A 12503-nucleotide genomic window follows, 5' to 3' on the forward strand; every position below is an offset into this window, starting at 1 on the left:
ATCAGGGGATCCATTATCCAATTTGCATCCCGTCGTAAGAGAATCCGAGAAAACCAAATTGCCCTGTTAACGGATAATATTGCAACATTGGATCAGGAACATAAATGCACACGCTCTAAAAAAACTCTAGCCAAACTTTCTAAAGCACGAGATGACCTACAATCCCTCTTGGCAGAGAATATTGAGCGCTCGCTTCGATGGGCCAACCAATCATTTTACGATAAAAGTAACAAGGCACATACTTTATTAGCTAACCAATTACGTGCCAAAAAAGCTAACCAATGCATCCATACTATTAGACAACCCTCAGGTAACATTACCTACGACCCCAAAAAAATTAATAGTATCTTCTTTGATTATTATAGGACACTCTATAACCTTGACCCCCCGTCCGACCCCTTAGCACAAGCCGACCAGGCACAACAATATCTAGAGTCATGCGCTCTTCCTCATATAGACGAGGAAACTAACTCTACTCTCAATGCTGATATTTCTGCTGAGGAAATTGAAGCGGCTTTGAAAACCCAGAAACCTTCGAAAGCACCTGGTCCGGATGGCTATCCGATGGTGTATTACAAAACCTTCGCCCCTCAACTCATCCCTCATATGATCTCCCTGTTTAATAAAATATTACGGGGTACGCCCTTCCATGCTGACTCCACGACGTCCCGCATTATTGTAATCCCGAAGTCCGGAAAAGATCCCTCGCATTGCACAAATTACAGACCCATATCTTTGATAAATACCGATCTCAAACTTTTTGCCAAAATACTAGCAACTCGCCTGAACGCTGTGTTGCCATCATTAATAGATCCTGACCAAGTGGGATTTATCCCTGGCCACCAGGCCTCGGACAACACCAGACGCACCATTAATTTGATTCACCAAATAAACTCGACGAAAACACCAGCGATTGCCTTGGCGCTAGACGCCGAAAAGGCATTTGATCGCATTTCCTGGCCCTTTTTGTTTTCAACTTTATCTACGTTTGGCCTCCATGGTCATTTCATCACTGCAATAGCGGCCCTCTATTCCAACCCCTCATCTATGGTCCTGACCAATGGATTGAGCTCACCTCGATTTAGTTTGAAGAATGGTACTCGCCAGGGCTGCCCTCTTTCACCCCTACTTTTCGCTCTATGCATCGAACCTCTTGCGGCCCGTATTAGACTTAACTCGGACATTGGGGGGATTACAGTGGGGCAGAGCTCATACAAAATATCTTTATTTGCGGATGACGTGCTCTTGACTTTATCTAACCCTTTGATTTCTCTTCCTAATCTACAAAAAGAATTACTACTATACGGTTCTCTCTCTGGTTACAAAATAAACCACACCAAATCTGAGGCCCTTGCATTTAATATCCCACCCCAGACCCACTTGATTCTAACCTCCTCTTTCCCTTTTCTTTGGAGACCCTCGGCTATCAAATACCTCGGCATATTCATTAATAAATCCTACTCCAGCCTATACCAGACTAATTATGTTCCTATGATTAAAACTCTCACCCAAGACCTGGATAAATGGGATAGATTATTCATTTCATGGATTGGACGGATTAACGCCCTGAAAATGAATTTCCTTCCCCGCATTCTTTACCTATTTCAGACCATCCCGATAATGGTACCCCGAGTGACTCTGGCCTCTTTGCAATCACTGTGCAACAAATTTATCTGGGCTCACCGTAAATCTCGATTAAGACGAACACTGTTGACTAAGAGTGTTACCTCGGGCGGATTGGGATATCCTAACCTTCAATCTTATTTTGATTCCTGTCACCTTAATCACATGGTGTCCTGGCATTCCCCCCAAGGGCACAGAAAATGGGTCGATATTGAGAATTCAATATATCAGGGCGTCCCCCTCGACTCTCTTCTATGGCTCCCCAGGTCCTGCAGACCAGCCTCGGCCTATTCAATCCCCACAATTAAATTCACCCTTGGATTATGGGACAAACTCCGCAGCACCTACAATCTATCCTCATACCCCTCACCTTTAACACCTATCTGGGGACACCCTGCCTTTCCCCCAGGCTGCGAGTGAAAAATAGCGGCCCCATGGCAATCTCAGGGTATCACGAGATTTATCCATGTTAAAGGCCACTCAGCACCGACCTCTTTTGGAGATTTTCAGGAGCGCCTTGGTTTACCAGCCTCGTGTCAATACCATTACATCCAAATTCTTAGCTTTCTCAAATCTCAGCTTAAAACTACACCTTTGAAGCCACCCACATCCTTTGAACATATGTGTTTACTCTCAATCGGCAAAAAGGGGAATATCTCAACAATATACAACTCTATTCTGACCCCAGACCCCCCTGCCCGTGAACCCCATGAACTAGCCTGGGAATCAGATCTCTCCCATCCGTTGGAAGATGATCAATGGGAAGAAATCAGAATGCGCATCGCAAAAGCTTCCATTAGTGTGGCACTTAAGGAAACATGCTATAAGGTTTACACCAGGTGGTACTTAGTTCCCTCCAGACTTCATTCCATTTACCCCACGACATCAAATCTGTGTTGGAGACTCTGTGGAGAGGAGGGCACCTTTTTCCACATATGGTGGGCGTGCCCCTCTATTCGCCCCTTTTGGAAAATGGTAGGAGCACTTATTGCTCAAACATGCGGACATAATCTAGACCTCTCCCCTGAAACTGCTCTACTGCATGCTCCCATACCATTGCTACCAAAAACCCAAGACAAGCTTACCATACTACTTTGCATGGCGGCTAAATCTCTGATCGCTAAATGCTGGAAAGACCATAAACCTCCCTCCAAGGCATCACTGTTGTCCAAGATTAATTATATAGCCAGTATGGAATATATTACAAGCCTGAGGAATAACACTGTGGCCCAGTTCCACAACATCTGGTCTCCTTGGTACCTCGCTCGGTCTTTATTGATGCCCGGACTATGTTGATAATGCCCGGACTATGTTGATAATGCTTATGCTACTAACTTTGCTAATACCTCTATCACCTCTGTTGTCTCCCCCTCTGTTACCAATACAGTGGACTGTTCCCATTCTCTTATTTCCCTATATGTAACTTCCCCAATGCTTCCCCTTTATTAAGATACATTCTCTAGCTTCTTCTCTCCCTTCCTTTTCTTTTTCTTTCTTACTTTCACTCTTCACAAGTTTACACTCTGTTTTGGTATAAATTTTATACTATATCGGTAAAATAAAATGAGAAAGGTCAGATCCACGTTTAGAGATATGCAGGGCACATATTACTAGTACCTGTTGGCCTATAATTTCATGGAAATGTCTCTACTGTTCTGATTTGGTATGTAAAATGTTTGTCTTCATGTTCAATTTCCTTAACCTGCACAAGTTTGTTCTTGTTAACGTTTTGATTACTGATCAACCTCAATAAAAATTCTAACTTTAAAAAAAAACAAAAAAACAAAAGATCGCCTAATTTGGACCAACAAATTTCACTGTTCCAGCAACCAGATCAATAGGCTAACTAAGTCCCTGTGGCCAGTGGTGCAGTCCGATAAACATTTCAATAGCCTAGCCCATACTAAAATAATGCCAGCTTATAAGAACGTGAGAGATTATGTGGTAAAAACGGATATTCAATTTCCGTTACCACATGAGGTTAAATCTTTGGGTTTTCTTAACCCGACACGTTTGGGCTGTTTCAAATGCTTAGGCTGCACGACCTGCAGTCACATGATTGCTGGTGACAGCTTTTGTCACCCCTATACTGGAAAGAAATTTAAAATCCTCCACCGGGTGACCTGTACAACCAAATTTGTGGTGTACCTGCTGAGCTGTCCTTGCGGCCTACATTATGTGGGCAAAACGGAATGCGCCTTTAAAGAACGCATGGCGGCGCATAGATCCGTTATTAGAGCTGCACTCAGTTCAGGAAAAAGCGACCAACCGATTTCTAGGCATTTTGTGTCAGCCCGCCACTCTTTGGCACAACTACGATATCGCATTATAGACCATATTCCCCCACTTAGACGGGGGGGTGATAGAGGTCTCCTGTTGCTTAAAAGGGAAGCTAAATGGATCCATTTGCTTGACACAATGTCTCCTAGAGGACTCAATGAACATCAGGGCCTCAATTGCTTCATTTAATGGGTGTTTGCTTTAAGTAGTTCTTAGTAGAACCCTGTTGGTAGTTCTTGTGTTGATGTGGAGTCTGTATGTTCTCCACACCTGTTCCACTTACATTCTATTGCTCCAGGATTTCTTGTATCCACTGCCAATGTGGGATGTATGTATCTAGCTAAATTTGATCTTATTGACTATAACTGCTTGGTCTGGTGTGGAGTTTGTATGGTCTCCACATCATCTTTATTAATGTTTGCTATTAAGCTGCGCTGTTTGTTAGAATACTTGTATCTTATTTGAGTTATCCCTTTATGCTAGCCATCACTCACAGGATACTGTCCTTTTGAGCTGTCATCTCTATTTTATTAATTATTCTATAAACATCCTAATGATACTCGGTGGACCCCTTCATTCAAAGTAAAGCATTCATTACCTCTAATACCAAGAAATAATGACACGGAGACTTGAATTTGGCAGAAAAATTGCTAGCTATTTATTATACCCTAACCATTAGCAAACCTGTAAATTGAAAAATTTTGTTAACATGCCGATTCAGCCGGCATATGGTGGCAGAAAAAAAGAACGGCTCTATTGAACTGACGCTAACCTTATAAACGTTAAAATTCAAAACTATCCTAATTTAAATACAAACTATAAAATCGGTAATAGGTGCCCAACTCAACCCCCACGGTGACTACCCACCCTGATGGGTGCCTGCCGCTGCCCCCGGACGGGTGGTCGAGCGGCCCTAAAAGTCGATGGAGGTGAGTGCACCTAAACCACACCAAACTGTAAATCACTACAGCTAACAATACAAACTACAACCTGCCGTTCTTTTCCGCCAATAAATAGCCAACGATAAAACCAGCCAACAATTCAACGCCAAGGCACTCCGTGCCAGAACCTCTACCAACAGGGCGGGAGGGCGGGAAGGCAATTCAGCAGCAAGAGAGACCAAGCTGGCCTAGCATTCCCTATATATATTAACCCTCCCCTTTTTCCAAAGGCTGTACTTTCCTCACAGCTAAGTCCACCCCTCACAGGATGTTTAACTCTTTCCTTTCCTATGCAGTCGTTTCTCTCTCCTAATCTTGCTGTTTCTTTAACTCTGTATGAGGTTACCTTGAATATTATGCACTTTAATAGTATAGGATTTACAGTATCTGATATGCAGAACAGCTTTTATTCTCTCTACAGGAATGCAATATGTGTATTCTTTCTGCACCTTATATGTGGTAGCACTTGTTCACTTTGTCTTTGTTGTTTATGGTGTGCTTCATTCAGGTTGTCATGACACCGGACGGCGGCGCCTGCAGATGACGTCATTGGACCGGGCGGGAAGTGACGGACGGACGCAGCGGGCGGACTGCCTCATGCACAATCAGAGGAGGCTATATAGGTATGTATGTTTGCATGTTTTATTTGTCCTGATGAAAATGTAATTATCTACATTGAAACGTTGACAGTATCCTTGGCTTTTGTCCTGTTTTATCCGCCGTGAGTGCCGCCCGCACAGACGCTGTATTTTTGAGGGAGGTGTTATTCCTCTCTCCATGGGAAGGCACCGGCAGTTTACCCTCATTTCCTGATGTTAGTGGAGTGCCGCCTGACTGGCTGTTATATATATATATATATATATATATATATATATATATAAAGATAAAAAATAGTGATGTGGCCAGTATACTTGTATGAGTCTCAAGTCCAGCGCAGACAACAGGTAACCTGAAGTCAATTAGCATATATGTCCACAAATATAAGGACCGCTGCTCCCCTTTTCTCAGCTCCAAAAACCCAGGACCCTTGGGTGTAAAATCCTAGTAAACACAAAGAGATTAGTGCATAAAAGTTCCGATCCAATACTTTCAAATCCTACTGTCACCAATGAGCATGTTAATTCCAAACACACCGCTGTCTCAGGTGTGATAATTAGTCTGCTACATGAGGCAATTAGTGACACGATAATGTGTTTTATATGTTCTATTAATATTTTTTGCAAAACAAGTATTTTTTTAGATTGAAGAATTGTATTATGAAATGCACGTATGCAGGGTCGGACTGGCCCACAGGGGAAGAGGGGAAACCACCGGTGGGCCCTACTGCCTGTGGGCCTTCCTCCTCCTCTAGGGATCAAGTTCCAGACTATCCTAGTGCACTGGATTTATGCATTATACATATGTTACATTCTACTTCACAATAATTTGGTTTATTCTATATTTACCAAGGGGTACAGCACATGTAATAGTTAGCCAAACCTCTGTGGTGACTGGCCATGCCCCCACTGGAATCTGGCTACACCTTTAAGCATGGGCCCCTACAGCAGCATTCCCCCGGTGGGCCCTTCATTCCCCAGTCTGACACTGCACATATGTGAATGTTTTGTTATGCAATGTTTGATTATAAGTGCATTGTGATGTATGCCACTAATTGCCTCATGTAGCAGACTAATTATCACACCTGAGAAAGGGGTGTGTTTGGAATTAACATGCTCATTGGTGACAGTAGGATTTGAAAGTATTGTCTGGCGCTGACTGAGCTACGCCCTCTGACAAAGTACTTTGTGACGAAACCGGTAAGGGCTGAGTTCAGCGTTGCACCTCTGTTTTTGCCTTCGGCTTTCTCTGACCGCCCCAACGTGATCCAGGTATAGCCGCTTCTACATACGGCTGGACCGAGTGGAGCTGATAACTATTCAGCGGCTTGTGAGTGATACAGTCTGCTCCTGCAGAGACGCTGGATCGTGGGCCGAGTTTTGCCTGGATGGTAACATATTATGTCATGTGGTAACCAGCCCACAGTGTGTTTTTCTCTGGTACGAGTTCTTTCGGATCGGAATTGCATTTTTATATATTTCTTTGTAATAAAACTTTTATGCACTATGGAGCGCCCCCTCTCTCTTTGTGTTTACTAGGATATATATATATATATATATATATATATTATATGTATGTGTATATATATATATATATATATATATATATATATAGAAAGAACAAATGAGGGGCGCGGAGTATAAGTAAAGTGCTTCAACAGTTATTTTAATTGTAGTACATAGATACATACATATCAGTTTAATATAAACGGCTCAGTCAGTCCCCCTCGGTGTCTCCGGATAACATCCGATATGGAAACCTCCCGCCGGCAATTCACCGCTCACCGCTCTCCGGTATATGCGTTACACAGTCAGGGCAGCATACAGGACGTCAGCACGTCCACTCTGTCGTTGTCACGCCAACGCGTTTCAACCATCAAGGTCTTTGTCAGGGGGTGAGACCTTGATGGTTGAAACGCGTTGGCGTGACAACGACAGAGTGGACGTGCTGACATCCTGTATGCTGCCCTGACTGTGTAACGCATATACCGGAGAGCGGTGAGCGGTGAATTGCCGGCGGGAGGTTTCCATATCGGATGTTATCCAGAGACACCGAGGGGGACTGACTGAGCCGTTTATATTAAACTGATATGTATGTATCTATGTACTACAATTAAAATAACTGTTGAAGCACTTTACTTATACTCCGCGCCCCTCATTTGTTCTTTCTGCATGTAATTCCATTGAGCCCGTGGTACGGCTCACATCTTGAGGAGGCTGCAGAGGATTGTTGTGTCCAGTGAGGATTCTTCAGGAGCATCCAATTAACCCTGATAAAGACTTGGACTGAGTGGATCAGCGCGTATACTTTTATTTATATATATATATATATATTTTATATATATGGAATACGGTGTGACGGACGGCACTCCAGCATATAGGCGAATCAAACAAGAGGCAGTAGTAGAAGTAGTGGCTACTACTTCTGCCTCTTGTTTGATTCGTCTATATGCTGGAGTGCCGTCCGTCACACCGTATTCCATATTGCTTTTTGGAAGGGCACCCAGACTGGTTGTCTGTATTTGCATGAGAGTGCCGGACATTATCTCTGTCTCTCTCTCTCTCTCTCTCGCTCTCTCTATATATATATATATATAATTCCAACAATTCGGGGCCCATAGCCCCTTTGTCAAGGTGTGACACCTTGACAAAGGGGCTATGGGCCCCGAAACGTTGGAATTTATGTATTTTTCAATAAGAGGGTTTTTTTTGTGCACGATTACAAATCCTAGAGTGCCGCTGCCTTAATTCAACTCTCTCTCTCTGTATATATATATATATATATATATATATATATACACAATACAGAGTACATCCACCAGAGTGGAAGACAGATAGCACTCTCCAGACTTGCTTAATACATGCCAAAAAAATTTATTCCAAAAATAATGATGGTTCCTTAAGTGTCCATAACAAACAGAAATTGAAAGGGCTCACCAACGTTTCGGTCCCGTGCTGGGACCTTTTTCAAGGTAATAGCAAATTAGAAAATAGTCCAATATAGTCACCGCGTCATCAGAGAAGTAGACAAGGAACCAGGAGCACTGCAATATGCCTCCCAGGTCCCCTATATATGCCCATATGTAAATCAGCTAATTCTAATGGGGCGGCCGCGTCCGGTTGCGTCACTTCCGGTCCGGACCGGAAGTGACGTTGCGTCAGCGTCCGTCCAAAAATCTAGCACCAAGGTGCTTCAGCGGTGCTTAACTACTAGTGGGAGATGCGGTAAAGTTCCCATTGCTGTAGAATTGATCGTGTGACAAACATGAATGCATTTAGACTCATACAGCTATAGCGCCGTCTCAAAGCCGCTACATCACTTCCGGTTAAACCGGAAGTAGCGGTAACCATAGTAACGTCGCTATGTATGTTCAAACCGCATCAAGCCACGTACACAGTGTCAGAAGTAACTATAGCAACGTCGTGTCACCACTTAATAACTCCCGGTGATACCGGAAGTAGCAGTAACCTTGGTGACGTCGCTGTGCATACTTAAACTGCATCTGTAAACAAAAACAGTATCCTGGTCACATATCCACCAGTATACTGATGGGGCATATCGGAGACCTGGTTGTTGCTCTTAGCAATCCCGGAAGAAAACAGTGTAATCTAATATATACATATATTAAACATGTGCAAACCGAGTGGAGTCATAATTAAGCAGTTAGACTAAACATGATAATACAAACACAATTTGTATTTAACAAACATAATAATTAAAATAGAACAACGTATTCCTGCAGGGTCAGACTGTCAGAACGGGACATTAAATGTAATGATAACAGTGTGTCCCAGCCTGGTAACCGACACCTTCTAATGATGTCACTATCCCATACCCATTAGATGATAATGGAAATACAGGACATCATAATGTTCCTGGGGGGGTAAGATCATAAGCCCACTTATAAAGAGAGTCCCCAACAAATAATGTCATGCCAATTTGCCCTCCTGTGTACGAGTATGTAATACATACTATTCAGTAGTGATACACAACTCTAACACTACTTGAGGAATATAGAGAGGGGATTGTTTTCATTCATCCCACGTGGGGAGATAGTGTCCAGACGGTGAATCCAATAGCTCTCTTTCTTTTTAAGTGCCAAAACACGGTCACCTCCCCGTGCAAGAGGGGGAACCCAATCAATCAGTTTGCACCGAAGATTGGAAACTTGATGTTGGTGTAACAGGAAATGTCTAGGTACTGGTTGGTCTGTTGTTTTTGATGTAATCGCTTGATGAATGGTCGTTCTATGGTTCGCCATCCTGTCACGAAACCGCCTGGCAGTCATACCGACATAGTAAAGTCCACAGGGACAGGTAAGTATATAGATGACGTGGTCCATGAGACAATGAAGTTTATACTTAATCTTGATAAGACGTCCCGAGTGTGGGTGGGGGAAAGTGGGTCCAGTAAGCATACTCCTACATGTGGTACAGCCGCTACATTTGAAGCAACCTGGCTTCTGCTCCTGTAGCCAGGTTGTCCTAATCGGTGCAGTTGGGCATCCCGTTGGTCTCAATAGTAACTGTTTGAGATTAGGGGCTTTTCTGTATGCCATCATGGGTGGTTTAGTGTTTTTCATCTCGAGTTGGGTATCGGAAGAAATAATAGGCCATCTCTTCCGCAGGGCACTGCTGATCTTATTTGAATGTGCATCAAACGTTGTGGTAAATACCATGCGGTCAGGTTTCTGCTCAGTACATCTTGGTGTGTCAGGGGTTTGGAATTTTGTACGTGCTTTCTTCAGGCAGCGTCGTATGCATCCACTAGTGTAGCCACGTTCATGGAATCTCATCGACATCTCCTGCAGCTGTAGTTCCATCTGGGTGGCATCGGTGTTATTCCTCATGACCCTCAAAAATTGTGAGATGGGTAGATGTTCTTTTTGGACGGACGCTGACGCAACGTCACTTCTGGTCCGGACCGGAAGTGACGCAACCGGACGCGGCCGCCCCATTAGAATTAGCTGATTTACATATGGGCATATATAGGGGACCTGGGAGGCATATTGCAGTGCTCCTGGTTCCTTGTCTACTTCTCTGATGACGCGGTGACTATATTGGACTATTTTCTAATTTGCTATTATCTTGAAAAAGGTCCCAGCACGGGACCGAAACGTTGGTGAGCCCTTTCAATTTCTGTTTGTTATGGACACTTAAGGAACCATCATTATTTTTGGAATAAATTTTTTTGGCATTTATTAAGCAAGTCTGGAGAGTGCTATCTGTCTTCCACTCTGGTGGATGTACTCTGTATTGTACTATGAGTCTGACCCCATATTGGGCCAGGCTTTGATTGGCACCCCAGCAGTTACCTGTGTTGGGTGAGAGTGCGGGACTTCCCTGCTTTATATATATATATATATATATATATATATATATATATATATATAGCTGGGATGTCCGGCACTCCAAACTGTTTAACAGTAATACATGCTCCGGTGCCCTGCTCTCTGAAAACAGTCTATAGCGAGTTGGTGAGCTGGCACTCTAGGAGACTTTCTTAAGTATACCACAGACACAGTTTGCTGTCAACGTTTCAGGGGATAACCCTTTTATCAAGACAACCGTATGATAACAGAATAAAAACATTTATACCTTACCAAACACCGCGTGTACAGTCCGTCCACGGCGCCCGCAGAGACCCGATGACGTCATTGGCGCTGGCCAGCGCCGGCGACCCAGCGTCAGAGGGGGGCGTGGAATTTTATGTAAAGTGACCCATCACCATGGGAACAGTGGAAGCTGTAGGAAACATGCATGAGATGTCTTAATAACAGGATAATACAGTGTATAAAGAGTGTTAAGAGTGTCCTTTTACGAGTGTTATTCATCGCAAATTATTTTGAGTTAATTAACAAGAAGACAAGGTCTGCGTCAAGTGACGGGTTCCCTTGCCTTCTGTCCCACTGTGGATTTATACACTGTATTATCCTGTTATTAAGACATCTCATGCATGTTTCCTACAGCTTCCACTGTTCCCATGGTGATGGGTCACTTTACATACCATTCCACGCCCCCCTCTGACACTGGGTCGCCGGCACTGGCCAGCGCCAATGACGTCATCGGGTCTCTGCGGGCGCCGTGGACGGACTGTACACGCGGTGTTTGGTAAGGTATAAATGTTTTTATTCTGTTATCATACGGTTGTCTTGATAAAAGGGTTATCCCCTGAAACGTTGACAGCAAACTGTGTCTGTGGTATACTTAAGAAAGTCTCCTAGAGTGCCAGCTCACTACCTCGCTATATATATATATATATATATATATATATATAGGTGAAGAAGAAGGAGCGGCACTCAGCGTCTTAAATGGCAAAACCTGTATTGAAACAACAACCGGATAACCAACGTTTCGGGGCTCACATGCCCCTTTGTCAAGGTGTACAACAGTGAAAAGAGAACAAAACATACCTTTACAGTGTGGAAGAAGCCCCATGTGTGCACTCAGCCGGCGCTAAATGATTCCGTGGATCGGCGCCGTCGGATGACGTCATCAGTGCGCGGCCGCCCGGTGCCATAGTAACTAGGCACACGTCGTTGCCGCATTGGATTATGGAGAATGTAGTGCGCTGTGAAGACCGATACTTGTCTACCAGACCCCGCACCTGTTAAAAAACACAATCCCAGCAGCATACATGCATTAACGCTTCTGATGTAAATCAACTCCTATAACCATACCAATGTTTTCTGTAACCTAAACACCAGTTTTTGAATATTAATCCCATATAGGGTGAACACTGTTCGATATTATAGATAGATCAGCGCGGTGTAATCACCAATTCCTGCTGGGGTTGAGTTGCACAAAAGAATGTGATTAAAATAGAAAAAGAAAAAGTGATGTTGAAAGGGTGTTTTAAAGAAGGGTGTTTTTAGAAAGTACCCAGGAGGAGAACACTATATGCATATATCTTATAAATAGAAGATACATAGAGAGAACAGTTTCAGTACTTAAAGGCATATAGGAAAGGAATGAAAGAAACAGCTCTTAGGGAGACATATATAGAGACACTGTCACAGTTGACAGGCATGATAGAGTCCACAATTAGCTTTTCACTTATGTG

The 12503-nt window shown here is 43.5% G+C and overlaps 2 long non-coding RNA genes across 3 annotated transcripts in view; one reads left to right on the forward strand and one right to left on the reverse strand.

Annotated features, from left to right (window-relative positions):
- Positions 1–11941, reverse strand: part of LOC134988379 (uncharacterized) — an 81002-nt gene extending 69061 nt beyond the window's left edge. Inside the window, exons 1-2 of the long non-coding RNA XR_010193866.1 lie at positions 11854–11941; positions 11044–11185 (exon numbers count right to left, since the gene is read on the reverse strand). This is a non-coding gene — a long non-coding RNA (uncharacterized LOC134988379). The remainder of the gene's footprint in view (positions 1–11043; positions 11186–11853) is intronic.
- The window catches only part of LOC134988366 (uncharacterized), a 333162-nt gene that overhangs the window by 72609 nt on the left and 248050 nt on the right, over positions 1–12503 (forward strand). For both annotated transcript variants that reach the window (XR_010193855.1, XR_010193849.1), the window contains exon 2: positions 5353–5467. This is a non-coding gene — a long non-coding RNA (uncharacterized LOC134988366). The remainder of the gene's footprint in view (positions 1–5352; positions 5468–12503) is intronic.

This window comes from Pseudophryne corroboree, chromosome 2 (assembly GCF_028390025.1).
Source record: "Pseudophryne corroboree isolate aPseCor3 chromosome 2, aPseCor3.hap2, whole genome shotgun sequence".
Classification (NCBI taxonomy): Eukaryota; Metazoa; Chordata; class Amphibia; order Anura; family Myobatrachidae; genus Pseudophryne; species Pseudophryne corroboree.